Source organism: Sus scrofa, chromosome 7 (genome assembly GCF_000003025.6).
Source record: "Sus scrofa isolate TJ Tabasco breed Duroc chromosome 7, Sscrofa11.1, whole genome shotgun sequence".
NCBI classification, from domain to species: Eukaryota; Metazoa; Chordata; class Mammalia; order Artiodactyla; family Suidae; genus Sus; species Sus scrofa.
The window spans coordinates 12,185,551-12,212,784 of NC_010449.5; the positions used below are offsets into that span (position 1 = coordinate 12,185,551).

Genomic DNA, 27,234 nt, shown 5'->3' on the forward strand with positions numbered 1-27,234 from the left:
CTCCCATTGTTGTATTCCACCCTCAGGGAGGTTCATCCTGGTGGTACAAAATGCCATCCTATTTAATTTTGGGACCTGTAGCAGTACAGCTTTGTGGCACAAAAATGAGTATCCATAGAGTTCCCATCATGGTGCAGAGGAAACGAATCCCACTAGGAACCATGAGGTTGTGGGTTCCATCCCTGGCCTCGCTCCACGGGTTGAGGATCTGGTGTTGCCATGGGCTGTGGTGTAGGTCACAGGCATGGCTTGGATCTGGCGTTGTTATGGCTGTGGTATAGGCAGGCGACTGCAACTCCGATTTGACCCCTAGCCTGGGAACTTCCATATGCCACAGGTGCGGCCCTCAAAAGCAAAAAAAAAAAAAAAAAGAATATCCAAGTTCTGTAGATTTATAAAAATACCACGAATTGACTATTGCTGTGTGATAGACACTGGGCTATGTACTTGAAGTACAATAGCTCGTTTAATCCTCCCGGCTCTAAAAGGCAGTGGATGCTCACATTGGCATTCAACATTCACACCATCTTCCTTCTGGAGGGCTTTTCTCTACTTTAAAGGCTAGAAAGCTATAAACTACATTTCCCAGACTGCCTTGTACCTGAGGTATCATCTGGGGATTTCCATTTCCCAAGTCGGCTGAGACTTGGAGGGTAGAAATGAAGAGCAGGCCTTGCACTTACTGTCCTCCTGGTTGTAGGATAGTGGGGGCGTGGGCTTCTCCCTGGCATCCTCAGAAGAAGCCCCTGTGTCCAGTCATAGCTTCATGGGGTGGGTGGGGCATTCATGTTAGCCATCTAGGCATAGCGAGCAGCCTTCTTCTAACCACGGTGGCTTCCTGATCGTTAGGGCTCCTGAGTCTCAAGGGTAGTGACCTCAGGAGCTCCTGGATTCCTGACCTGAGAAGAGACAGGAGCTCACTTTGATTTGGTTCTGAAGTGCAGCTTTGAGGAATCTGCTCTTTCTGGCCTCTTAATGAACCTGCAAACTACTTATTGTTTCTTCCCGTGTAGATTGGCTAATGTGGATTCTTTTCTTTGCAACTCAGCCCTGAGCAATACAGGGAGGTATTCTTACGGTTATTGTACAAGGAGGGAAAAAAGACCATATCTTGCTCAACTGATCTTCAGCCTGGGTGGAGTCTATTTATACTCTCTGCAGTGGAAATGAGGACCCAACACCATCCTTCCTAGAACTCAAGTCCTAGAGGATTCATCTCTTCTGGGACTGGTTGTTTCAGGCATGTAAACTCCTCACCTTGAACTTTATTCTCGCTGGAAACAGGTAGGAAAAATCCCCTCCTGGCAGAAATGATACTTAGTCTGTTTATGCTTCCGATGTACTTCAATAGTATTTTCCCTTTGAGAACTTGTATATCTTATAGCTAAGATATGGAAATTGATCTATTGGTAAATAATTTTGCCTATATTAACACTATAATGCCTAGAATGAATTTTTGTTTCTTTTCATTTCAGCCAGATCGAGCTCAGGTCTTATCCTCTCACTCTTTCTTTCCTGGCTTCTTTTCTTTCTTTCTTCTTCTTTCTTTCTTTTGTGTCGAGAGCCTACAGTATGCTAGAGTTGTTGGGGTAATAAAAAGATAAGTCATGTTATGTACTCTCCAGGAACTTAGTGTTCTGAGAAACAGAGCCACACCAACAAGTGCACAAAATGAAGTGTTGTATAACATGGTTACTCCCTAAGTTAGAAGAAGAGAAAACAACCAGCTCTGCCAGGAGGAATCACAGAAGGAAGACTTTCCAACCAACATGGTCAGGCCATTCAAGGTGGCTGTTCTCTTGCTCTCTCTACACCCCCTGCTCGACCAGGCCCTGCTTCACTCACAAGACTTTCCAATCCCCTTAATTATAGGACTTAATCAGTAACTGCCCATGTGCTTGCCTCCAAGCTGCTGGTTTCCCTGGTAACCGATGAGTCCATGTGACATTAATCCCCCTATAAATGGTAGCCTCTTTCTCCCTCGAGAAGATTGCAGCCATGTCCTGCCTGCTGTCTGCTGTACACAGTGCGAGTGTTGCTTCAGGACCTTTTGCTGCAGACTTGTAAGATCCCCCTATCCAAAAACCCCTGATGTTTCTGTCGCTCCTTCCGGCCTCTTTCTTTGGTATTGAGGCTGGGCAACTATAAGGCTTGCAGGCCTGTGAGATGCAGCTCAATGCGGCCTTAACAGTTCACTCAGCAGCCATGGAAACTGCATGGGCATAAACTCAAGGACAACTAAGGAGGACAGTGTTTTCTGCCACATTAGAGGGAGGGGAACGTCTGGGGAAAGGCTTAAGTGGTATCATGTTGGGTTTGTGGGGTTTTTTTCTCAAATATATAATGCAAAACTGATTTGCAAGCCTAACAATGAGGATTGGCATATTAGATAAAAAAGGAAAGCAGTCTTCTGTCAATGGAGAAGATGAAGACTCCAGTAGCTGGCTTTGGGACTCGCTGTAATGGGAGGACTTGCTGTGCTGCTGTCAAAAGTCAAGTCTCGGAGTTCCCGTCGTGGCTCAGTGGTTAACGAATCCGACTAGGAACCATGAGGTTGCAGGTTCAACCCCTGGCCTTGCTCAGTGGGTTAAGGATCTGGTGTTGCCGTGAGCTGTGATGTAGGTTGCAGACATGGCTTTGATACCGTGTTGCTGTGGCTGTGGCTATGACTGTGGCATAGGCCGGTGGCTACAGCTCTGATTCTACCACTAGCCTGGGAACCTCCATGTGCCATGGGAGTGGCCCAAGAAATGGCAAAAAGGCAAAAAGGCAAAAAAAAAAAAAAAAAAAAAAAAAAAAACAGAATCAAGTCTCTTCACCTGATGTTGTAGCAAGTGTTTCAAACAGGGATTTCCACTGGGCCAGCTCTTCTAATTCTTTCCAGCAGCCCAGATGGTATTTCAGCAAGGCTGTGTTCTTCGTCTGTTTATCCAGAAATGCTCCCACACAGTCTAAGAGATCCACTTCATTCTTCTGAAAGGCCGAGAACCTTGCTTCCTATGGTCTCCCATGCAGTGCTGAGCTTGGAGCCTGTGAGCCACTTTCTCAGTTCTCTCTACGAGGCCCCTTCATTACGGGAAGGCAGGTGCTGCCCTCACGTTTTCTTAGCTATCTTAGGTCTCAGGATTATTTAAGTTGTCTGTGGGATCATCAAGAAGTGTTTGGTGCCCAGTTGGTAAATATAGCACTGGTATCAGGAGAGCGTCAAGGCTTGCATTGTTGGTGTTTCTTACTGCTGAGCTCAAATGATTACTTTCAATTTTTCATGCTTAACCTGCTTCTCCATAGGTGGATTATTAATTTGACTTTTGAATAGATCGTATGTTTTCATTTATTTTCTTGGCCTCAGCTTATGCATTCATTTACAGAACATTTTTTAATGAACCAATTAATTTTAAAAAACCATGTTATTTTGGAATAAGTTTAAACTTACAGGAGTTCCTGTCATGGCTCAGTGGTTAATGAACCCAACTAGTATCCATGAGGATGAGGTTTCAATCCCTGGCCTTGCTCAGTGGGTTAAGAATCCAGCCATGAGCTGTGGTATAGGTCGAAGACACAGCTCGGATCCCACGTTGCTGTGGCTGTGGTGTAGGCCAGCAGCTTCTGCTCCAATTGGACTCCTAGCCTGGGAACCTCCATATGCTGTGGGTGTGGCCCTAAAAAGGCAAAAAAACCAAAAACAAAAACAAAAACTTACAGAAGAATTTCAAGAATGATATCAAGAACTTCCCTATACCCTTTACTGAGGTTTGTGTTTACCAGTGTTTAACACTTGCCACACTTGGAATGCTTGTGCATATATGCACTCTCTCCAACTCTGTGCCACATGCACAGATACACACACACACACACACACACACACACACACACACACATTAACCTGAACCATTTGAGAGTACTCTGCAAACATCATGTCCCTTTACTCTTCAATTGTTCAGTGGGTGTGTGTTTTGGTCATGCCCATAGCATGTGGAATTTCTAGGACTAGAGATTGAACCTGCACCACAGCTGTGACTGGAGCCACTGCAGTGACAATGCCAGATCCTTAATGCACTGCACCACCAGGGAACTCCCAGTGTTTATTTTCTAAGACCAAAGCAGTTATCAAATTCAGGAAATTTCATATGACATAGTACTCCAATCCACAATCTTAGGACAATTTCATCGATTGTCCTAAGAATATCCTGCAAAGCAATTTTTGGTATATTATCCAGTCCCACAACACACTTCAGAAACTAAGAAATCTCTATATTAATTGGAAAACATTTTGTCGTTATGAATTTATTTTTAACGTGAGCTTTTCATAAAGTTTATTCAAAAAACCATCAACCTATTCCCTTTAAGGAAATCAGTCCAGTCTTGGCAGGACTAGGTTTGTGAAGACAAATTCCCTTATCCATTCACTGCAGCATCAAGGCAAAAAAAAATAAAAGCGAAAAAAAAAAAGCCAACTGTTACCTTTGGAAGGGATATGGAATGAGATCCTGCTGTATAGCATTGAGAACTATATCCAGTCACTTGTGATGGAGCATAATAATGTGAGAAAAAGAATGTACATATGTATGTGTGACTGGGCCACCTTGCTGTACAGTAGAAAATTTATCAGAACACTGTAAACCAGCTATGATGGAAAAAATAAAAATCACTAAAAAAAAAAAAAAAGAGTGGAAGATCTGGAACCGATTTGGAACTATCTGTTCACTGTGTGCCAGTGGCTTAGGAAGTGAAGGAAAACAAACTTATTTCCCACTTCTCTGTCAAAATCCTGGCATACAGTGGACCCTGTGTAATCTCAATTAATTGCAGAATCTGCAGAATCTTTATTGATGAATGGGCATTTTTTTTTAACCCATGCTGACCATTTGAAATTTAAAATTAGCAGTGTAATTCTATTTACTGGGCCACTGATTGAAGGGAAATTGCACTCAGCTGATGAATTTCCATGTTGTGAAATGGGTCATGGCAACAGATGGCCTTCCAAGAAGCAAAAAATAACTTTGGAGTTGGTTGCTCTTTCTCCTGGCTTCTTAATTGAACCCTGCTGCCTAAGTGCCTGACTGCTCAAATGAGGTCAGGGAAATTTAGGGTGTCAAGATAGATAATCCAAGGGAACTGGGAGTTGTTAAGGAATTATTTGATCTTAACATAAATTACCATATATCAAAATCTGAATATAAAGCTAATGCTAGGTATTAAATCATAATTAACATTTATTTATTAAGTACTAACACTGGCACTATTCTAAATACTTGACATGTATTGACTTGTTGGTACCATAGACTTAATCAGTAAGGATCATTACAGTGCACATTTTACAAGTGAGAAAATAGACTTGGAGAGTAAATTGGCCAAGTTCAAAATAAATATTCAGTATAACAAAAGAGAAAAACATTTAATGGAAGTCCCAGGAGATTTTATCTATGTAAAAGTCATATATGTATAGTGTTTTCTAAATATGTATAGTGTTTTCATTTCCCAGTTAAAAAAAAACGAAAAAGAAAACAAAACGAGGGCAGGAGCTGCTGCTGTGGTATTATGGGATTGGCAGTGTCTCTGCAGCACTGGAATGCAGGTTGTATCCCCAGCCCAGCACACTGGTTTAAGAATCTGGCATTGCAACTGCAGCATAGGTCACAGCTGCACCTTGGATCTGATCCCTGGCTGGGAACTCCATATGTCATAGGGCAGCCAAAAAAAGAAAAAACAACAGCAAAAAAACAAGGGCATCTTGAAGAAATGACTCTTTCCAGGACCGGTGCTGGAAAAGTACAAAAAGAGCCTAATACATCCTGTCATACCAAAACACCAGAAATAGGTTAAAATCTGTTTGGATTGTCTCAAAAAGACTTGGGAGCATTGGGCAAAAAGAGACACATTTGATCAATAGGTGTGGTAATTTAAAAGGATTTGAGGAGTTCCCATCTTGGCACAGCAGAAACTAATCTGACTAGGAACCATGAGGTTGCAGGTTCGATCCCTGGCCTCACTCAGTGGGTTAAGGATCCAGCGTTGCTGTGGTGTAGGCTGGCAGCTGTAGCTCCAATTAGACCCTTAGCCTGGGAACCTCCATATGCCATGGGGTGTGGCCCTAAAAAGACAAAAGACAAAATAAATAAATAAATAAATAAAAGGATTTGAATACACAGAACATGTTTACTTAAACACATAGACTGTCTAAATCCTATGGTTCATAATAATAACACAGTAAGACACTGATATTCTCGAAAGGCTCAGGGAACCAATGTACTATTTTGAAAACTTCTCAGTAGAAAGAATCAAACTGTTTTGTCTTTTCTATAGAAACTGTATTTCAGTGTAACCAAGTATTTAACAAGAGGAATTTTCTTTTTATGGAAGCAAGCTAGCTTAAAAAATGAAAAAGGAATGCTAGAAATATCACAGTTTGGAGCTCCTAAGGAATTAGTGTTTCTAGGCAATGATTAACCATGGCTGATAACCATGATAAAAAGGGACATTATATGCCTCTCAGTGGCCATAATCTACCCTACCTATACAATAGTCTTGCCAAAGAAACCAAAGCAGAATCTGCTTTAAAGCTGCTATATCTTACAGCAAATACACAGGACAGAGGAACATGCTAAGAGACACCATGTGGGTGTAATCTGGACCAGGAGAAATTCAGGACAGAGGGTCCAGTTTTGGTTTTGTTTTTTCAAATTATAACAAGAGCAGAAATGTAAAGAGGGAGAATATTTACATTAAAATAGACTTAAATTTTTATTAGCCAATGGTAAGATACAGACTTTTTGGATCCAATTTCAAACTGTAAAACAAAATACAGCAAAACTAAAATTAGAACATTTACAGAGAGTCAGAAAAATAAGAGCACTGGTGATATTGAGGGATTATAGTTTCAGTTTTCAGAGCATGATGATACTGTAGGTTTAAAAAAGAGAGTTCTGGAGTTCCCGTCGTGGCGCAGTGGTTAACGAATCCGACTAGGAACCATGAGGTTGCGGGTTCGGTCCCTGCCCTTGCTCAGTGGGTTAACGATCCAGCGTTGCCGTGAGCTGTGGTGTAGGTTGCAGACGCGGCTCGGATCCCTTGTTGCTGTGGCTCTAGCATAGGCCGGTGGCTACAGCTCGGATTCAGCCCCTAGCCTGGGAACCTCCATATGCCGCGGGAGCGGCCCAAGAAATAGCAACAACAACAACAACAACAACAACAAAAAAAAAGAGAGTTCTTGGAGTTTCCTTGTGGCTTAATGGGTTAAGGATTTAGGTTTGTCAGTGCTGCAGCTCTGGTTCCAACTGTGGCACAGGTTTGGTCCCTGGCCAGGAACTTCTGTATGCTGCAGGCGAGGCCAAAAAAAAAAAGTCTTTGTTTTAAGAAATACATACCGAAAATTTTTAGAGGAAATCATGCCTAGGATTTGCTTCAAAATAATTAGGAGCAGTTGTGGGAAATGGATGGTGATACAAAGAAAAAGTATAACTAATAACAATTGTTGAGTTAGGTGACATACACATGGAATTTTTTATACTATCCTCTCTACTTTTGCATATGGTTGAAATAGTCCACGTTAAAAATGTTTTTAAGGTGGCTCGTACCTCAAAATTGAAAGTGTGTTTGTTGTTTATTTGGCTGTATGATATAATACAATGGTTCTTAAAGTACATTTTTTGGAACATTAGTTCTGAGAATGTTAGATGTTCTTCATATAACAGGTTATGTGATTAGATTGGAAAACACCAAATTAAACAGGTTTTTTCACTATTCAGAATCTTAACGATGTTAATATAATTCTCCAAGTGGATGTAATATGCAAGGTTTCCCAATTGATTTAGTTAATTGAATTCTTTTTTATATGTCCTTTGGGAGGCTAGTATTCTATAGAACATATTTTAGTAAACACTGGTGTGGAGTTCCCACTGTGGTTAAGAGTCTGACTGCAGTGGCCCAAGTCACTGCAGAGGTGTGAGTTCTATTCCCAGCCTAGCACAGTGGGTTAAAGGATTGGGGTTGCTACAGCTGTGGCATAGGTCACAGCTGCGGCTCTGGGCACTGACCACTCTACAGTTTGCATCTCTAGCCAAGATGCATGCAAAGCTCAATTCCTCACTCTCCTTGGAGATTCCTTACTGTTATGCTTTCAGGAATGACCAACACAGTTTAATGAAGCCTATAAAGTGTCACTTGATTGTATTTAAAATTGATGTTTCCTTTCCTTGCTATTTCTTGGGGTTTGTAGGTCAACATTTCGAGTGTTTGGAAGCTATGTGTCCACTGAAGGGGTAATGGACTTCGTAGTACCCCATCCACTCCTTGGCCACAGAAACATGCTTAGGAACTGACCCAACTTCAGACATCTAAGTTCATTCCTGCAAACCCATTTCCTGTATTCAATTCTGGGATGGGTATGGGGTCCAGAGATGGGCAAGTGTTATATCCAAGCACGGAGGCCCTTTATTCCATGATAACTAAGAGCCTCTTTTTTCCCCCAATGGATGTGAATTATGAAGCTTCAGCCCCTCCCCAATACTTCTGCCAACCCTTCTCCTACAAAAAGGGTCCAGCCAGGGGCAAGGCTGACACTGGAACAGCATCAAGGATGGGTGGAATAGCAAAGTCCTTGTTTACATTATTGAACTGCTGAAACCATCAATACTATACCTACTCAAGCACCTCTAAACTTCCTGTTAAGTAAGGTGAGAGATTTCCTTGTTGAAATTACCAGAAACAGTGGTTTTTGTCAGGTGGAGCCAAAAGCATCCTCACTGAAAAAGATAACAAAGGTTAGAGTTGAGTTTGCAAATTTCACTTGGTAAATTACTCTTGCTGTGAAATACTGTTGATAGGTAAAGGAACCGTATCCTTGCCATCACAGAATTATAACAATTTTTAATTTTTGTCCATCTATTCTAATTCATGTTTCCCTGATTATTAGGGAGGCTGAAATTTCTTTCTGTATGTTTATTAGCCAGTTGGATTTCCCTTTCAGTGAATTGCTTAATTATATACTTTGCCTATTTTTCCACTGGATAGTTTATCTTTTTCACATTGATTTTTTTAAATTTAGAAATATATCATTGATAAATTACTTGTTATTTACCTGTATTCAGTGAAAATACCTCTCCTACTCTAAGTTTCTTTTGATCTTTGCTTTTTTTGTCTTTCTATATAGAAATTTTAATTGTAATGTAGTTGAACTCATCTTTTTCTCTACTGTTTGTGCTTTTCTGATATATTGCTTGAAAATCATTTTGTGCTTACAGAACATAAAGATCTTCTCTTATTTTTTAATGAAATTTTACTTCTTCACCTTGAAATATTTTTCGTACCAGGAATCTATTTTATATTCAATGTTGGATGGGGCCTCAAGTATTTTTCCATATGCGCATTTTTCTAGGATGACTTATTGAATAGACAATCCTTTTCCCCATTTATGTGTAATGTTAACTCTGACAAACACCATTTTACATAGGATCACCTTTGTATCTAGGTCTCTGTTCTGTTTTATTAGACTATTTGTATATACCTATACCTGTATTATATGGTCATTATTAAATAGCCATATACTAAACATCTATATCTTAGTTCCTTTTCTATATGCATTTCAGTATCAGTTTATCAAAACCATCCTATTGGGATTTTGATTGATATAGAGACTAATTTCAAGAGAATACCTTTAAGATATTTAGTCTTCCCATCCATGACATGGTATAATTATTTCTCCATTATTAAGGTCTTGTTTTACATGCATGGATGAGAAAATAAAATCCTTCTATAATCTACAGCATTTTATCATTTATTCTAAAAGATAAGACAATCAGGGAATTCCTGTTGTGGCTCAGCAGTAACAAACTCAACCAGTATCCTCAAGGATGCGTGTTCCATCCCCAGCCCCCACCCACTGGGTTAAGGATCCGGCATTGTCATGAGCTGCAGTGTAGGTCACAGAAGTGGGTCAGATCTGGCATTTCTGTGGCTGTATATAGGCCAGTAGCTGAAGCTCTGATTAGACTCCTGGCCTAGGAACTTCCATGTGCCTCAGGTGTGGCCCTAAAAAGCAAAAACAAACAAACAAACAAACAAACAAAAAACCCCGCCCCCCCAAAAAAAACCCAAGTAATAAAAAACACTCAATGTTTTACTCCCTTGAAGAGATCATGAATATCAAACTTTCCTTATGTTGAACAATTACTCTTGTTCTCTTTTTTTACAATGTATTTTTAAAACCTATTTTCAAATGTAGAAAACACTAAGACCTTAGGTATGTTAGTCCCTGTCTCTGACCTCATTTCTTTGGTGCATATCCTTGGTAAAAGACAAATCTACATTTAAGATTTTTGAAGTCATGGGATGTTTTTCCCCATAGTTCCTTTAGTAATGTTTTCTAATTTTCCACCAAAACAGCATTTATCATCTTTTATTGAGTTTGTTTCTTGGTTTCTGTTGCTATTATAATAGAAACTAGGAAGTCTTTCATATTTTAAAGTTAGATGCTGCTGAAGTATAGTAACATTATTCAGTTTGTATGTTAATTTTATACTAAACAAAGTTGCAGATATATATACACAAGTTTTCTTGCAAAAAAAAAAAAAAAAGTTGTACCTACCAACATTGCTGGTGGGAATGTAAAGTAATGTAGATGCTTTGGGAAACAGTCTGGCAGTTCCTCAATATTAAACATAGTTACCATAGTTACCATATGACCCAGTAAGTTCACTCCTAGATATATACCTTGAAAAAGTGAAAACACAAATCTACACGACCTTGTACAAGAATGTCCATAGTAGTATTTCTCAAAATGCCAAAAAAAAAAGTAGAAGCAGTCCAAATGTTCACCAGTGGATGAATAGATAAAGAAAATATGGTATATCCATACAGTGGAATATTATTTAGCAGTGAAAAGGAATGGAGTATTGATACATATCTTAACATGGTTGAACCTTGAAAACATGATGTCAGATTACAGACAAGCCACTGTGACAGCAGGAACTCCTACACTAGAGTTTTTATTTTTATTATTATTATTATTTTTTGTCTTTTTGCTATTTCTTTGGGCCACTCCCACGGCATATAGAGGTTCCCAGGCTAGGGGTCGAATCGGAGCTGTAGCTGCCAGCCTACGCCAGAGCCACAGCAACGCAGGATCCTAGCCGCATCTGCAACCTACACCACAGCTCACGCAATGCCGGATTGTCAACCCACTGAGCAAGGGCAGGGACCGAACCCGCAACCTCATGGTTCCTAGTTGGATTCGTTAACCACTGCGCCACGACGGGAACTCCTATAGTTTTTAAATTATAATGTTAGTAATTGAATATTCTTTAAGGGAAAAAATGAACATAAAAAATTATTTCTGCATGTAAAATCCATCCCGAGGAAACTAAAAATTCACATTAATTGTAGTTTAATGAATAACAATAAAATAAACAACAGAGCACTCATCTTCCCTCAGTTTCATATATTGCTAAATTGAACCTTCATAATTTTATTACTTTGGATATACCTTTACACATGTGAAATGTACAATGGCCAAAAGAACAGTGGCTTAATCATGTCAGAAATGTATTTTCTCTCTGCTAAGAGCTTAAGCATTCTAGGTAGATCTGGAGGCTTCATGGTGTCAGGAACCAGAGTCCTTCTCATCCTACCATCCTTGATTCATGGCTTACATCTCACACTGTCAGGTGGTTTATCCAGGTCTCATCGCCATGGTCCAAGCAGCAGAAAGAAGAAGAATTACACACCTTCTGTTTAAAGGGGCGTCATAATGGTGGTAAAAAAAAAAAAAAATCACTTGCCCTGATGCCCTCTCCTTCATTATTTCCTTTCTTCTAATAACTTCAGGTTTATTATTTTTCCTAGCCTCAAGAGTTAAATCTTATTTATTTTCAGTTTTGGTTTTTAAAAGTAGATCTGTGTGTATGACTTAAATTGCATCCTCAGCCCTTAATATGCAGTAATTTAACTTTTTTTAGCTCTCAATCTTCTAAAATTTTCTTTGTTGGGTGGGATTTCTTTTGGGGGGGGGGTCCACACCCATGGCATATGGAAGTTCCCAGGCTAGGGATCGAAGCAGAGCTACAGCTACCTGCCTACATCATAGCCACAGCAATGCTGGATCCCCGACACACTGAGTGAAGTCGGGGATCGAACCCACATCCTCATGGGTGCTAGTCAGATTCTTTTCTATTGCACCACAATGGGAACTCCCAATCTTCAGTGACAATTTCTGTTAATATTTCTTATTTCTAAAAAATTCAATTGATTATTTTCCTACCTTCCTGTTCTATTTGGCTGATTTTTAGAAAGATCAATTTGTTCTACTTCATGAATATGATTTCCTTATCTATTTGAGCATTTCAAGCATAACTATGTTTAGGTCTTTTTCAGAATGTTCTTTACAAGTTTATCCAGATCAGTTTATTTTCTGATTGTCAATTTTGGAAGTTGTTTTTGTTATCGTCGCACTGTTTGTTTGCTCAGTGTTGTATTCCTTGATGTGTTTTGGAATTGAGATTTGTAGAATAATCTTGTCTTTGACTTTTCTCCCATAACGTTCTTTCCCTGTTGACTCACTCCCTGTCTACAGAGTTTGCAATTGCCTCTATTATTGCTCTTGCTTCCATTCACTACAAAGCCTGAATGGGCCTCTCCCAACTTTTGATAATATAGTGAAATCAGAGATATAAATGGATGCTTGCTTCAGTTTCTGATTAAGAGGCTGTGTCTGTCCATCTACCTCCCAAGATATGCAATATTTTCACATGGTTCCATCAGACAGTATTTTTACATGGTTCCATTTTTCAATATATTATTTTCTTGAGTCAGAGGCTCAAGCAGGGAGCCTATCCCCAGCCTCTCAATTTATGTGAAGCCCTGTTAATACTATTCATTTTCCAGGAGCTGAATCATTTTGCCAACCTTTATGCTTGCATTCCTGCAAGGCATGGCCAGTGACTTTACTTCCTGTTCATCGTTTTGTGTTTTTGTTCTGCTGTTGGTCTATAGAGACATGTATCCCCATGGAGACATTTGGATCATAAGGATGTCTGATTATGGGAGCAAACATTTTTAGATATTTACTAAAATCTGTTTTATCTATTTCCAGGGCACAAAGTAGAATACATTTGTTACCTCCTTTGCAATTAGATATGGCCATATGACTAAGTTATGGCTAAGGAATGTGGGCAGAAGTGATATATGACATTTCTAGGCCTGTCTCAAAAAAATCTTTCATGTCATGTTTCATGCTTCTTTCTTTTTCTCCTAGTTACTGGCTGGAAGTGAAGAACTCTTTTTTTTTTTTTTTTTTTTGGTCCACACAGTGGCATGCAGGAATTCCCAGGCCAGGGATCAAACCTGTGCATAGAGCAATGACCTGACCTGTCGCAGTGGCAATGCCAAGTGCCACACAGAAACTCTGAAGGGCTCTTAAGAGATGAGAATTACAGAATTGAAGGAGCCTGGGTCCCAGAGTCACTGCATGGAAGGCAGCCCCTGGACATCTGATGGAAATTTACATGAGTGAGAAATAAACTCTTAACTGTATCATACTACTGAGAATTTAGAGATTGTCTGTTGCAGCAGCTAGCATTTGCGACACATGATGTCTAATTTTGTTTTTATATTTATATATTCTTAATTTTCTGTTTTCCTATTTTCTACATTATTGCTGTGTGTTTGGAGAAAAAGAGGAATCTCAGGGAAAAAATCTATAAGGCCATGTTGGCCAGATTTCTAATCAGATGTTTTGAATAATCTCTACATAATATTTTCTATTCCTGACCAAGACAAGTATCGACTGCATAGAAATATGAAATGGTGTTGTAAACTCATAACAATATTTCCATAAATATTACCTCTGCCGCTACAGCATCTATCTCACTGCACTTGGAGCCAAGGCATAACTGTTAGAAGCTTTTAATTCATTTGCTGCTATTTTAGGAAGCATCCAGGAACAGATTCTTCAACACAAACCTATCAGTTTCAGACTGCTTGACCAGACATGTTTTTGCCAAACCCCTTTAATATAGGTTATTGCTAGACCTGCGACTAGCTCTGTGGCAAGATGCCAAGGTACAGTGTGTCTAAATACAGCAGGCACTCACAATACATCTTAAACCAACATGTATTTAACCAAGTCATTCTGTAGCAGGAGAGAGCTACCTCTGTTTTATTAGGAATAGGAAGGGAGTCTGAGTCATCTCAGCCACTCACTGTAGGTTCTCCCTGGTGGCTTGAACATATGCCTACTCTTCCTTTGACACACGGCAGTATCTGGGAAGCATATTAAATATGTCATCTGAGATTTCTGTTTAGAGACAACGGCAGAAGTAAATGCTTCTACCTGTCAAGTCTGATTCTGTCATGGAGCATCTCCTGCTGGGGACTTTTGAATGCAATCTCTCTCCTCTCAGCCATCCGCTCACATGTTTGCTTCCCATTGTGTTGGCATCATTGTGTTGATTCCAAAAAGTGATTTTGCAGACTGTTCCACTCTGAGGTCCACCTTCCCTGGGTGATGCTGCGTTTGAGACAGAATAAGCTCCCACATAATGGTACTGCAAGAGGGCCTCCATAATCTTCTCTTTGCCCTTTTGTTTCTGTGAGTTTTCTTATTTTCATTTTGTGAATTTCCATTTCTTCTGAATTCCTCCACTTCCTTCCTTCCCCAATTTTTGGGCAATCCTTTGTTTCTTCATGTCTATTATAAAGAAAAAAAAATTTCCAAATCCCTCATAAAGCTCTCCTCTCAAGGATGCAGCTACAGAACCACAGTTTGGCTGCAGGAGACTCTGAACAGTGTACCACAGGGTTGGGAAATCTATGTTTCCACGTTCATGTGGACTTTTCTGGGAAGACGGTCCATAAATTTTATTAGAATCTCAAAGTCAATGGGGGATGAAGAAGGTTAAGGACACTTTCCAGTGTCAAACTGGTTTTTTCCTGCAACCTCCTAGAAGTGAGAGATGGAGAAAGTTCTCAGGATCAGTTATTCTAGTTTACAACCAACCTTGTCTTTGGTGGGTGCTTCCGTCACCCTCACCAGTAAAAATAATAGACATTTGAACCAAAAGCCTTGAACTTCCTTCAATTTGATAGCAAAGGGGAAAAAAATTAAGAGCAAGGTTAAAGTCTTAAGACTGAAATATAATTCTTCTTCTGTTTCAATTGTGATAAAAACGCTTTCATTTTGAATTAGGGGATGAGATTAGAGAAAAGGGCAAGAGTGACAAAGCAGTGAAGAACTCTGAAAAGCTTGGTTTGAATTCTTTTAAACATCCTAATTACAATTTTAAAGTATAATTGCAATCATTCTATTGAATGCATCATATAAATTAAAAATATGAATGGTCACTAATAAGGGAAAGTGAGAGAGGTTAATGAAGAGATTACAATTCAAAGTAATGACATTAATCAGTCCCAAGTGCTCAGTATATTGACATAAAAGAGTTACCTCTTTCCAAGAAACCTTATTAAAGGAAGGTTTTAAGTCGTAAGACTCTTCTGCCACTAATTTTGTGAAAGGTCACCCCACTTTCCTCCCCAGTGGTTAATGAAACTTCTTCTGTGGAGTCACATATTCATTTTCCACTTTCATGACTTTCTTGGAGTCGGGCCTCACCATGTGTCCTCTCAGATTTGTATTTTTGCTTCTGCTCTCTGGGCATTTGATACTGAAGCCCCTCAAGTCACCATTACCAAGTGTCTGATCATTTGGTGTCTAGCAGCATCCTACTGGTGACACATAAGCAGCTGTAGGCCAAGCCTAGTCAGAGCCCAGATGTTTCTTCAGGGTCTATTTCCTTGCTTGACTCTCTGCAGTCAACATTCTTTACTGTGAGCCCAGCTGGCTGTGCTCTCTCCCCACCTTCATTTCATGAGCATTGTCTTCCAGAGCTTTCCCAGCAAATCTGCTACAAAGTCCCAACAGTGATAGAGGCTCAAGACATCCCTTCTAAAGAACAGAAAAAGAAATCCCCCAACAAGCCCTAGATTCTGTTTTAACCCTACAGTTTGCTCACTTTTCCTAATCACATCGTTTATAAGAATTGCTCACATTCGGTAAAAATATTTTTGTTCTCTTTTCATTCTTTCTACTCTTCAGCATTGGCTGAGCAGCAACATCACCAAAAGTCAGGAAACCCTTAAAAAAAAGGAGAGGCCTAAGGCCAGTCAATCCATAAAATGAATAATCAGCCCCTGAATAATCAGGATCTGACTGTACAGAAAACAACCCCACCCCCACCCCCAACCTTGTGGGAGCCAAGGGCAAAGCACAGCCAAAAACTCTCTCTGCTGGAGATCTGAGAGATTTTCTTCTGCACACACCCTTCCCCCAACCCTGCCATGCATCCAGGACCATAAACAATTCCCCTTCAGCTCGGTGGTCTCTTTCCCCACATGAGTAAAGTTTCTGGACTTGAACTTGAATGCAGCTCATTGGCTTAGAGTTTGCATAAACACCACTTCATGTCTCTCTGCATTTGCCCCAGTGCACAGATTTTACATCTGCTGGCAAAGCCAGGCAGTGGCACTCAGAGGGGCATTTGAAACCACATTTTTTGGCTCATTAAAGCTATTCTACTGATGTTGCTCCCCATGTCATTCAACCTATTTTCAAGTCGTTTTCTCAATGGGGCACTTCAGGGAAGTTGGGCATGGATTTTGCCTAAAAACTGGATCGTGTCCATAAGTCTCATCAAAGCCAGTGTATTCTCAGGCTCTGGCAACCTTTGAATAGCTCTTCCACCTTTGCAGGCTCCCCCACAAAGCCTGCTCTGCACAGTTTGTCCATGAACCAAGACGTTTATTTCGTCTTGTTTTCTGATGTTGCTTCCAAAGAGGAAGAAGGGTCTGTTTCCATCTCCCAACAAACAGCCACCACAAGTCTGTACAGTCTCAGTGATCTCTTTGGATACCTTCCCAAGCCCAGCCAATCAGAGAAGTGCTAGAGGCGTAGAATGTTTGAAAACATCAGAAAAACACGCCTGACTTAGAGTTTTCCTCATTAATTAGGATGGCTTACAGAATGTATTGATTCCAAGTCTGAGAAGAAAAGGGCTTGCTTGGTTGGTAGGCTGGAAAAGCAATAACTTTTCTGTTCTGTTTCAACCTGCAGTGGGCAGTGTGCTTGGTGGGAAGGAGCTGGGTAGTCTGTCCAGGCCATGGCTGCAGTTCTGTCTGTGTCCCAGTCTCTTCCGCTGTGAGTGCCTCCATTTCTCTCTCTAGCCAAGATCCTAAGGGCCTTAGCCCTCACAGAAAGCGCTCCGTGTCCAAAGCTCTTCCTCTTCTTTTCCTTTCTTGGTGTTCCAACAACCCACCTGACAACACCATAGGCAACTGACCAAGCACATGGCTGATGAGTGCGAGACTTTGTTCTATTGACCTATACCCTGGGGAGTGTGTCTCTTAGCGTGCGTGGTGGGCTGAATAGTAAACTCTAACTCCCTGGCTGAAGGAGATGGAGCATTTAATTCAACCTTCTGTGGTGGCTGATAAGAGAAATTTAGCTCCTTAGACAGCAAAATACAAAAGACCTTGGCCAGGGCAATTAGGCAAGAATGAAATAAAGGATTCCAAACTAGAGAGGAAGAAGTTAACATATGATTCCATTTATATGAAATGTCCAAAATCGGGAGAACTCTAGAGACAGAAAGTAGCTTATTGATTGCTTAGGACTAGAAGGAGTGGGAGGGCAGGGTTGGGGGGTGAGGGGGTGGAGAAGAGTGATGGCTAAGGAGTGTGGGGATTTCATTTTAGGTTAATAAAAATATCTTTAAATTGATTGCGGTGATGGATATATATCTGTGAGTTCACTAAAAGTCATTGAACTGTGCACTTCAAATGGCTGAGTTATATGGTATGTGAATTGTATCTCAATAAAACTGTTTTTAGGAGTTCCCATTGTGGCTCAGCAGGTCAAGAACCCAGCTAGTATCCATGAGGATGCGGGTTCAATCCCCGGTTTTGCTCGGTGGGTTAAGGATCCATGTTGCCACAAGCTGTGGCATCGACTGAAGATGTGGTTTGGACCCTGTGTTGCTGTGGCTGGCACCTACAGCTCTAATTTGACTCCAGCCCAGGAACTTCCATATGCCACAAGTGCAGCCCTAAAAAGAAAAAAAAAAAAAAGCTATTTTTAAAAAAGAAACCAACCAGCAAACGAACAAAATCCTGTCTCTGACCCATGGCTAAATACTACATAGATTTAGAGCATTAGACTGTTCCTTATAGATTTGCCTATTCAGTGCCTTTATAGGGTTTTCCTTTGCCTTCTAGAAAGTTCTAGAAAAAGGGTCTGGAAACCTAAGGTATTGAGCAGGGTGATGGCAAAGGAACTATAATCAACTCAGAATCCCAAGAATTGGATTCCTTGGAGTTCAAGGACAAGCAAGGCACAAGGGACTGCTGTGGAAGGCAATCATTTTTAAACCCAGACTCTTCACAGGGTAACTGGGAAAATGAATGAACTCATGTTTTAAAATGGAATTGAAGTTTCCAGAAGAAAAACCCTACAACATGTTTATTATCCTCTAAAATCAGCCTGTCCTCACAAGAGGCCTGAGGATGGGGCCACTGGCTGCCACGTCCACCTGCAAGTGGTAGGTTGGGCCACCTGAGACTGCCGTTTCTACGTCAGAAATGGTTGCACAGTAGCAATTTCATGTAGTTCCACTAACTCATGCTGTGCTCAAAGGACAGAGATTGTGCCACTGCACCAGAGCCCCCTGTATAGGGGCCTGTCGTGTTATGTTTCTAGCTTACTCTTTTTTTTTTGGTCTTTTTAGGACCATACTTGCAGCATATAGAGGTTCCCAGGCTAAAGGCCTAATCTGAGCTACAGCTGCTGGACACAGCCACAGCAATGCAGGATCCGAGCCGCGTCTGTGACCTATACCAGGGCTCAACGGCAATACTGGATCCTTAACCCACTGAACGAGGCCGGGTATTGAACCTGCATCCTCATGGATACTAGTTGGGTTTGTTAACCACTGAGCCTCAACGGGAACTCCTCTAGCTCTCTCTTTGTGGCTTGTGCAAGATTTTGGTGTCTCCTTGGCACTGCAGAAAGCTGGCCACAAATGGCACACCCTCCTGCTCACTCCTGTTCTCAGCAGGAGTATCTGCAGCTATTACTACGCCAACCACCCTTTCTGGCATAGGTTGGCCTCTGAAGGAGTGGCTCAGCCTTGTTGAGAATGTACCTAAGATTCCTCTGCCAACATCCTACACAGGTGCGGGGATTTTTGATAGCTTCCCGGGAGGATGGAGACAGACCCCCACCCCCCGAATGTGACTGTTCATCTTGGAGACCTGCTTGGGACATGGGTACAGCCCAGCACAAGATCTGCACCCTGTCCCACAGTGTGGAGCATCGCTTAACCACCTGCAAGGATTCGCTGCCCTCTCTGGGGGTGGACTCCACCCCCAGCCCTCCCCACCGACCATTGACCCTCCCTGCCTTCTTCATCGTTCCTGCCACAAGTTCCCGCCCTGAACTCCAGCCACAGGTGCCCGCCGCAGATCCTCTCTCAGCCTGGCGCCTCCTCACAGTCAGGGGTGGTGCCGTCTTGAGCTCAGCCCGTGCCCCCTGATGCCCTAATGAATCTCTTATGCTTTACCAACGAGGCCTTGCGTGTTCCTCCTTGGGCAAACCTAGCAATTTTCAAAGCCGAAAAGGACCTCACTGATCATCCGTTCTATAGCCTCGTGTTACTGAGAGGATAACTAAAGGCTAGACAGGGGCAAGTTCAAGGATATTGTAAGAGCTTTGTAGGCCCCATCCCACATTGTGTATCAAACATGGTAAAATGCACTAACTCAAAATATTTGATTTTTATTCAAGAAATGAACAAGATGTTCATCATTTTGCTGTAAACATCATCTGTGGATAACACCTCACTTCTAATTAGCAATAATGTCTCAGTGATTATTGAGCTTAGGAATTATTGTAAAGTGAGAAAAATCTAACCCAACAACCTCTTATTAATTTATAGATTTGAAAGATATATTTAAAAATAAATGACCTGAATATAATAATACCAATCTTTACAGACAAGTGTTTTTCACTTTGGCAATTTCTTTTTTTTAATTTTTGGGAAAATATATATTTTATATATATATATATATTTTATTTTTCCCAGTCCCAAACAATGTCTCAGATCCTTCAAAAGCCCATGGGCACTTCTCTCATATCCTAGCATTCCTGAGGGAGGTGACTTGCTGGGGACGCCACAGTCAGGAGGGACCTCCTTCCACCTCTCCTGCGTGCCTTGTACATGCTATGTGGGTACAGGGTCCATGGCAGCCATGTCTTATCTGAATCTTCTTATTCCTCTTTATGCCTTGAAAGCCCTCCTGGTTGGTCTAGAGAGCAGTTTCATTTTTAGCTTATAAAAGCCACTGTTGACATCCTCTGTTGTGTTTTGTTTTCAAGGCTCAGCCTAGCAAGCATGGGCAACAAAGGCTTGCTGGACCTCACTTCCTGTCTGGTCCCCCAGCTCCCTGGAGACTTGAAGCTCAAATAAATGTTTCTGTCAGGAGGCTGAGCTCCCAGCTGTGTAAATTGGTCACAGATGTAATTGCATTTGCCCTCTGCCCTGGAGGAAAACATGCCTGTGGTTGGGGGTTTAGACGTCTCAGAATGAAAGACATTACTCCTGACTCTGGGTAATAGCCGTGAAGCCTGAAATCAGCTGCCACAGAGACAGGGCGCAGTGTAGCCAGATGTACAGGGCTGTTGCTAGCCAGACGCCAGGCCTGGACGGCCAGTTACACAATTGGGATCATTTCATTGGCCACTTGGGCACAGTCAAGAAGCAAGCTTTCCCACTGGCTCCCCTCACTTCCAAACATGACTCCACCACCCTTCACCCCCTCCCTCTCTAATGCCCGCAGGACCTCTGCCAACAGCTCCAATCCCCATTTTCTTGAACAGCAGGCAAGGGCGGCCCCAGTACATCAACAGTGTCTGTCATGTAACTACCAGAGTCTAATGAAAATAAACAGACACATGCTGCCGACACCCACCCAGCATCTCAAGGTCCTAGCACAAGGTTGACTTAACCAAACAACCATTCAGCGGTGCCCTGGCACAGAAATCAAAGACTGGAGACCCCTGCAGAAGGTGATGAGGCTGAGCCGGGCCAACTCTTCGGGCATTTGAAGCTCTGGATATAGGGCAAGGGAGGCTGGTCCAGGATGGAGAGTCAGAGACAGTCTGTACTTTTCTGGGACTGAAAGGGTGAGAACCATTGCCTGACAATCCTTGAAAATACTGCAAAAGGATCTCACATCATGGCAATTTCTCCAACCAGCTTTCTAAAAATCACGGGCCTTGCAACTGGGGTCTTTTGTTCAGGAGCTGCTGGGTAGCAAATCTCCAGGAGACTGAAGATAAGTGGAATGAAATTTTGAATGTTTATGAAGCTTTTCTATTTCTGGGGTCTTCGCTCTCATTAGAGAAATGGCCAACAAATATGTGCTCCAAGCACTGGGAAACAATTGGACTTTCTCATGCCGTCTTCTGTGATAGGTCTTGGCTAGGAGTGTAGGCTCTGGGGTCAGAATGCCTGGCTTTGAATTCACCATCTACCACCTATTAAACCTGTGACTTTGAGATTCACTCTCCTTCTCAATTTCTTCACTTGTAAAATGGGAATAATAAAAGGCCATACTTCATAGGGTTGCTAAGGGACCATGTTAAATAATTCATGTAATATGCTTTGGAGAGAACCTGGCATATGGGGCGGAGGGGCAACAGAGAGAGAGAGAAGGAGGAAGAGGAGGAGGAATCCCTTGTGATTCTTATATAATTCTGGGATCAAGGAAATGAGTAATTTGCTTTAACATAAGTATATCAGTTCTAATCCCACTATTTAATATGAGCTAGTTTTTCAGTGTTTACACTTAATTATAAAAGAATAGAAATAAATTAATGTTTAACTGTGTCTGAGAGCTCCAAAAGAAATGTTCATTCATAGGTATATGAGCTAGGATTTCCTGCTATACTACTGTGGGTTAATAACCCAGCTTGTCTCCGGGGTGTTACCGGTTCAATCCCTGGCCCCGTGCATCGGGTTAAGGATCCCATGTTACTGCAGCTGTTCCATCTGTGACATAGGTCACAGATGTGACTTGGATTCGATCCCTGGCCTGAGGGCTTCTATATGCCGCAAATGCAGCCAAAGAAGGGAAAGAAAAAGATATGTGAACTAAATGGAAGAAATACACATCTCATTAATAGATGAATTCCCCATAAAATTGTACTCATTACATGTAATTATCTTTTCTTTTCTTCTTTTTTTTTTTTTTTTTTTTTTTTTTTGTCTTTTTGTCTTTTGTTGTTGCTATTTCTTGGGCCGCTCCCACGGCATATGGAGGTTCCCAGGCTAGGGGTTAAATCGGAGCTGTAGCCACCGGCCTACGCCAGAGCCACAGCAACGCAGGATCTGAGCCGCGTCTGCAACCTACACCACAGCTCACGGCAACGCCGGATCGTTAACCCACTGAGCAAGGGCAGGGATCGAACCCGCAACCTCATGGTTCCTTGTCGGATTCGTTAACCACTGCACCACGACGGGAACTCCTAATTATCCTTTTCAAAGTATATAAGATATTTAGGTTGTTTTGATCAATTGTCTAAGGACTATAAATTAATAATAACTCAATCCAGGAGTTCCCCTTGTGGCTCAGTGGTTAATGAATCCAACTAGGAACCATGAGGTTGCAGGTTCAATCCCTGGCCTTGCTCAGTGGGTTAAGGATCCAGCATTGCCATGAACTGTGGTGTAGGTCACAGATGCAGCTCAGATCCCATGTTGCTGTGGCTCTGGCATAGGCCGGTGGCTATAGTTCCGATTAGACCCCTAGCCTGAGAACCTCCATATGCTGCAGGTGCGGCTGTAGAAAAGACAAAAAGACAATAATAATAATAATAATAACTCAATCCATATTAATGTTTAACACTTTAACCTTTAGTCACAGGAATTCTTTTAAAAATGAATTTCATTTTTTATTGAAGAAAAATATAATAGAGTGATCAGTAAATGACTCTAAAGTATAAAATGTGTTATTACAATAGGATATAGTTCTATGGGGAAGTGAAATCGAGATGATAATTTCAAAGAGAAAAAAGGAGTAATTTATAATTTATGTTCATTACAAAAAGAATTTGTATATATTAAATGGTGATGAAATAAGTAATGTTTGCAGTTTTACTTCAAAATTTCAATATTCGCAATATATCAGACCAGACATTTAATCTTTTGCAACAACTTAAACTTATGATAAAACCTTTTAGATGACAGTCTAAAAAAAATGCAAGGAATTGAGTAGTATGTCAATGTTATTATTATGGTGCATGAGTAAAAATGTTTGAAGACGGTCCTATTCTGTATTCTCTGTGTATGCTTGTGCACACATGTAATTATTGTTATTATTATTATAATTATTAGCCCACTGAGAATTTTTTACCTTCAGTAAGTTCATGGAAATATAGAGGAATTCAGGTATTATTTTCTAGGTCTTTTTTTTTTTTCTGTGGCAGGAATCCCTAGTCCTTCCCTTGCTGTTATGGATTTAACGGCCATGTGAGAACACAGCAAGAAGGTGGCCATCTGCAAGACTGGAGGAGAGACCTCAGCAAAAATCAACCCTGTCGGCACCTTGATCTGGGACATTCAGCCTCCAGAATTGTGAGAAAATAGGTATCTGTTGTTTAAGCCACTCAGTCTGTGGTGTTTGGTCTTAGCAGCCCTACCAGATGAGAATACCTGGCGAAGAGCCTTTAAATGATCACTTGGAAAGAAATATTGATAATGCAGGCTGCTGACAGTTACAGGGGAAGCGGGGTTATTAATTAGACTGCAAGATCAAGATTATCTGGCAGCTGGTGATAAGTCTCACAAATATACGATGACTCCTGTATGGTGAGATTTCCTTAGAAATGCAATGAGAAGAGAGGACTCACTACAGGAACTGTTTCATAGAAGACGTGTGGGGGGTAGTGAAAGATGGTAGCATTCCTGGGATGGTATTTAGGATAGAAGGACAGTAAGACCAGTGGCTCTGAGGAGAAGAGGCCATGACCGCGACAGCAGTGAGTAGGCCTGGAGCAAACTTCACCAGCTGAGGACTGCTAGGCTCTACCTTGACCCTGAGATTCACTAGCACGGGGTCCCCTGTTGCTTTGTGCATGAACACACTTTGCTCCCCCATTGAATTTTAACTCTGTCAGCCTAAGGACTCCTTGATTGATTCTCTCTTCTTCCACCTGCTGGGCTCTTCTGCTCTTTTGCATTTCCATCTTGGCATGGAGCTGATCACACCCTCCCATGACTTACCACCTCTACACACGCTCCTTCATTTCTGTATTCTTTAGGACATCTTATGGCTGCCCACCACCTCAAACTCCACTCTGCACATCCTTCATTCATCAACTCCCTCAGTATCTTCATGGACCTCACACAACCTGTGAATATCCTAAAAACCATCAAATTGTATGTTTTAAAATGGTGACTTTTATAGTATATGAATTATATATCAATTTTTTAAATTAGATTACTCTCTTGAAAAGAAATCATCCCTATAAAAAATACAATGAGGAAACAGATTGAAGTACAAAATAATTATTCTGTGTAGATTAAATGTTAATGTTAGATAATCAATGTAAAGTTTTATGACATCTGTTTTAATATTTTTTTAAGCCCACACTGGTCAGTGATCGAATGAAGATGGTGGATGCATGGGAGACAGGAACTGACTGCAGGGCCTTTCTGTGGGAGTGAGTCTGGGCAAAGAAAGAAGAAGGGAGGGGATGAGTGAGCCAGGAGGGAGATCTGTCTGGGAGGAGAACAAATGCTGGCTGAATGAATAAAGTTTCACATTTTTGTATTAGGGTAAACAGGAAATCAGCAGCAATTGCTTGCATTAACATTTGAACAAGTTTCAACACGGCTGTGCATGTCAATGGAGCCAGTTTTAAAGACTGAGCCATCTTAGAAATGGAATGATGAAGAATTCTGAAAACATACGCTGATGTCAGTCTTTACCGGCAGTGTTTGAATTTGCATTTTCATGTCATGAGAAGTGTCCTTAGTGGATAAACCCCATGCTTCTGGGTAAAGGACATTTAATGCTGCATTAGAGATTCTCAACACTTTGACTCTCCACCTCATTTAGGGAATCCTGGACCTTCCACATTCTAAAATGGGTGCCCCCTAGAGCAATCACCTCCTCTTAAATGGTACAACAGGTTGGCCTTTTTATTGAAGGGAATAGCAATACCATCTGGGGAACTTTCTTTGTTTTTCCCCAGCCAAACATGCAGGGCAAGTAGATACATTGTAAAGTTGGAAATAAAAATCGTGTGTCTGGCGTAGTGATTACAATCCCCCAGCAAACACCAAAAAGGGAAATGAGGATTTAATAGATCATGGAATAACATTTTTTGAGCTTAAAAGATCTTGGGAGAACATTATAAGCCAACTTCCTCATGTAAAGTTTGGGAAAATTGAATTCCTCTTCTGGGAAGATGGAGTATTTTTCACTATCTGCTCTGCTGAATATAATGAAACCCCGGACATTATATTTAAGACACACATAAGAAAACTCTGAAAGAAAAGAAGGGAGACTGGCAAGGGACCTCAGGACCAAAGGACTAATTCTATACAATCTCTTTCAGGAAATAGAAGAGGAAAAATCACTTCTGAATTCATTCTATGAATAAAGTATAACCCTGATAATAAACGTAAAGACAAAAAGTACAAAAAGCAATAAAAAGCTAACACCATACCTAATGTTGAAACATGGATTTGTCCCTAAGATAGAGACCAAGGGACAAACCTCTTCTCTTATTACTTGTATTCAACATAGTGCTGAATTAATAATACAAAATTAAAAATACAATATAGTTTATAATCACTCAAAAACATGAAATTCTTAGAAGTAAATCTAACAAAGCAAGTATAGGATTTGCATGCTGAAAATGACAAGATGCTGTTAAACAAATAAATAAATATCTAAATATTGGAGAGGCATACCATCTTCATGGATTGGAAGAGTCAATATAGTAGCAATGTTAGTTCTCCCAAATTTATATACAGAGTTAACACAATTCCTGTTAAAATACAAGCAAGAATCTTTATATAGGTAAGATTATTCTAAAATTTATATGAATAACTAAAAAAATTTTTTTTGGTCTTTTTAGGGCTGCACCTGAGCAGTTCCTAGGCTAGGGGTCAAATCGGAGCCTTGGAGCTATAGCTAACAGCCTATGCCACAGCCACAGCAGCTTGGGATCCGAGCCACATCTGCACCTATGCCACAGCTCACAGCAACACTGGATCCTTAACCAGGGATTGAACCCTCATCTTCGTGGATAGTAGTTGGGTTCTTAACCCACTGAGCCATGATGGGAGTTCCTAAAAACTATTCTGAAGAAGAAGAATAAAGTAGGAAAAACCAATAACTGATTTCAAGCCATTATATAGCTACAATAATCAAGACTATTTGGTACTGGGGTGACAATAGTTAATGATACAGTATTGTTACTTCAAAGTTGCTAAGAGTAAATCTTAGAAGTTCTCATCACACACACAAGAAAAGATAACTATGTGAGGTGGTGGATGTTTAGTTAACCTTATTGTGACAATCTTTTCACAATATATAAATACATGAAATCTCTCTGTGGGTCACCTTAAATTTACACAGTGTTATATGTCAAGTATAACTCTATAAAGCTGGAGGAAGAAAAGAGACAAGAATACAAATAGTGCAGGATAGAAATTTATAATAAATATGGTCTATCTAAAAAGAAAAGAATGGTATTGGTGAAAGATAGACATATAGCTCACTGATATAGAAGATAGAACCCAGAAATAGACCCACACAAATATGTCCAAGAGATTTTGACAAAGGTTGCAATAGCAATTCAATGGAAGAAATATAACCTTTTCAACAAATGGTGTTGGGAGCAATTGGACATTCATAGACAGACAAATTGAACCGTGACCCAAGTCTCACATCTTATACAGAAATTAACTCAAAATGGATCATGGATTTAAATGGAAGAACGTCAAACTACAGAACTTTTAGATAAATAACATTAAAGAAAATCTTCAGGATCTAAGGCGAGGCAGTGTGTTCTTAGACCTGACACCAAAATTGTGATTCATAAAAAAGAAAAAATGGATAAGTTGGACCTCATCAAAATTAAAAACTTTTGTCAGTGAAAGACCTTGTTAAGAGGCTGAG

The 27,234-nt window shown here is 40.8% G+C and overlaps 1 long non-coding RNA gene across 1 annotated transcript in view; it reads left to right on the forward strand.

Moving 5' to 3' along the window:
- Window positions 342-27,234, forward strand: part of LOC106504328 — a 32,921-nt gene continuing 6,028 nt past the window's right edge. The window contains exons 1-2 of the long non-coding RNA XR_002346328.1: window positions 342-2,063; window positions 23,528-23,687. This is a non-coding gene — a long non-coding RNA (uncharacterized LOC106504328). The remainder of the gene's footprint in view (window positions 2,064-23,527; window positions 23,688-27,234) is intronic.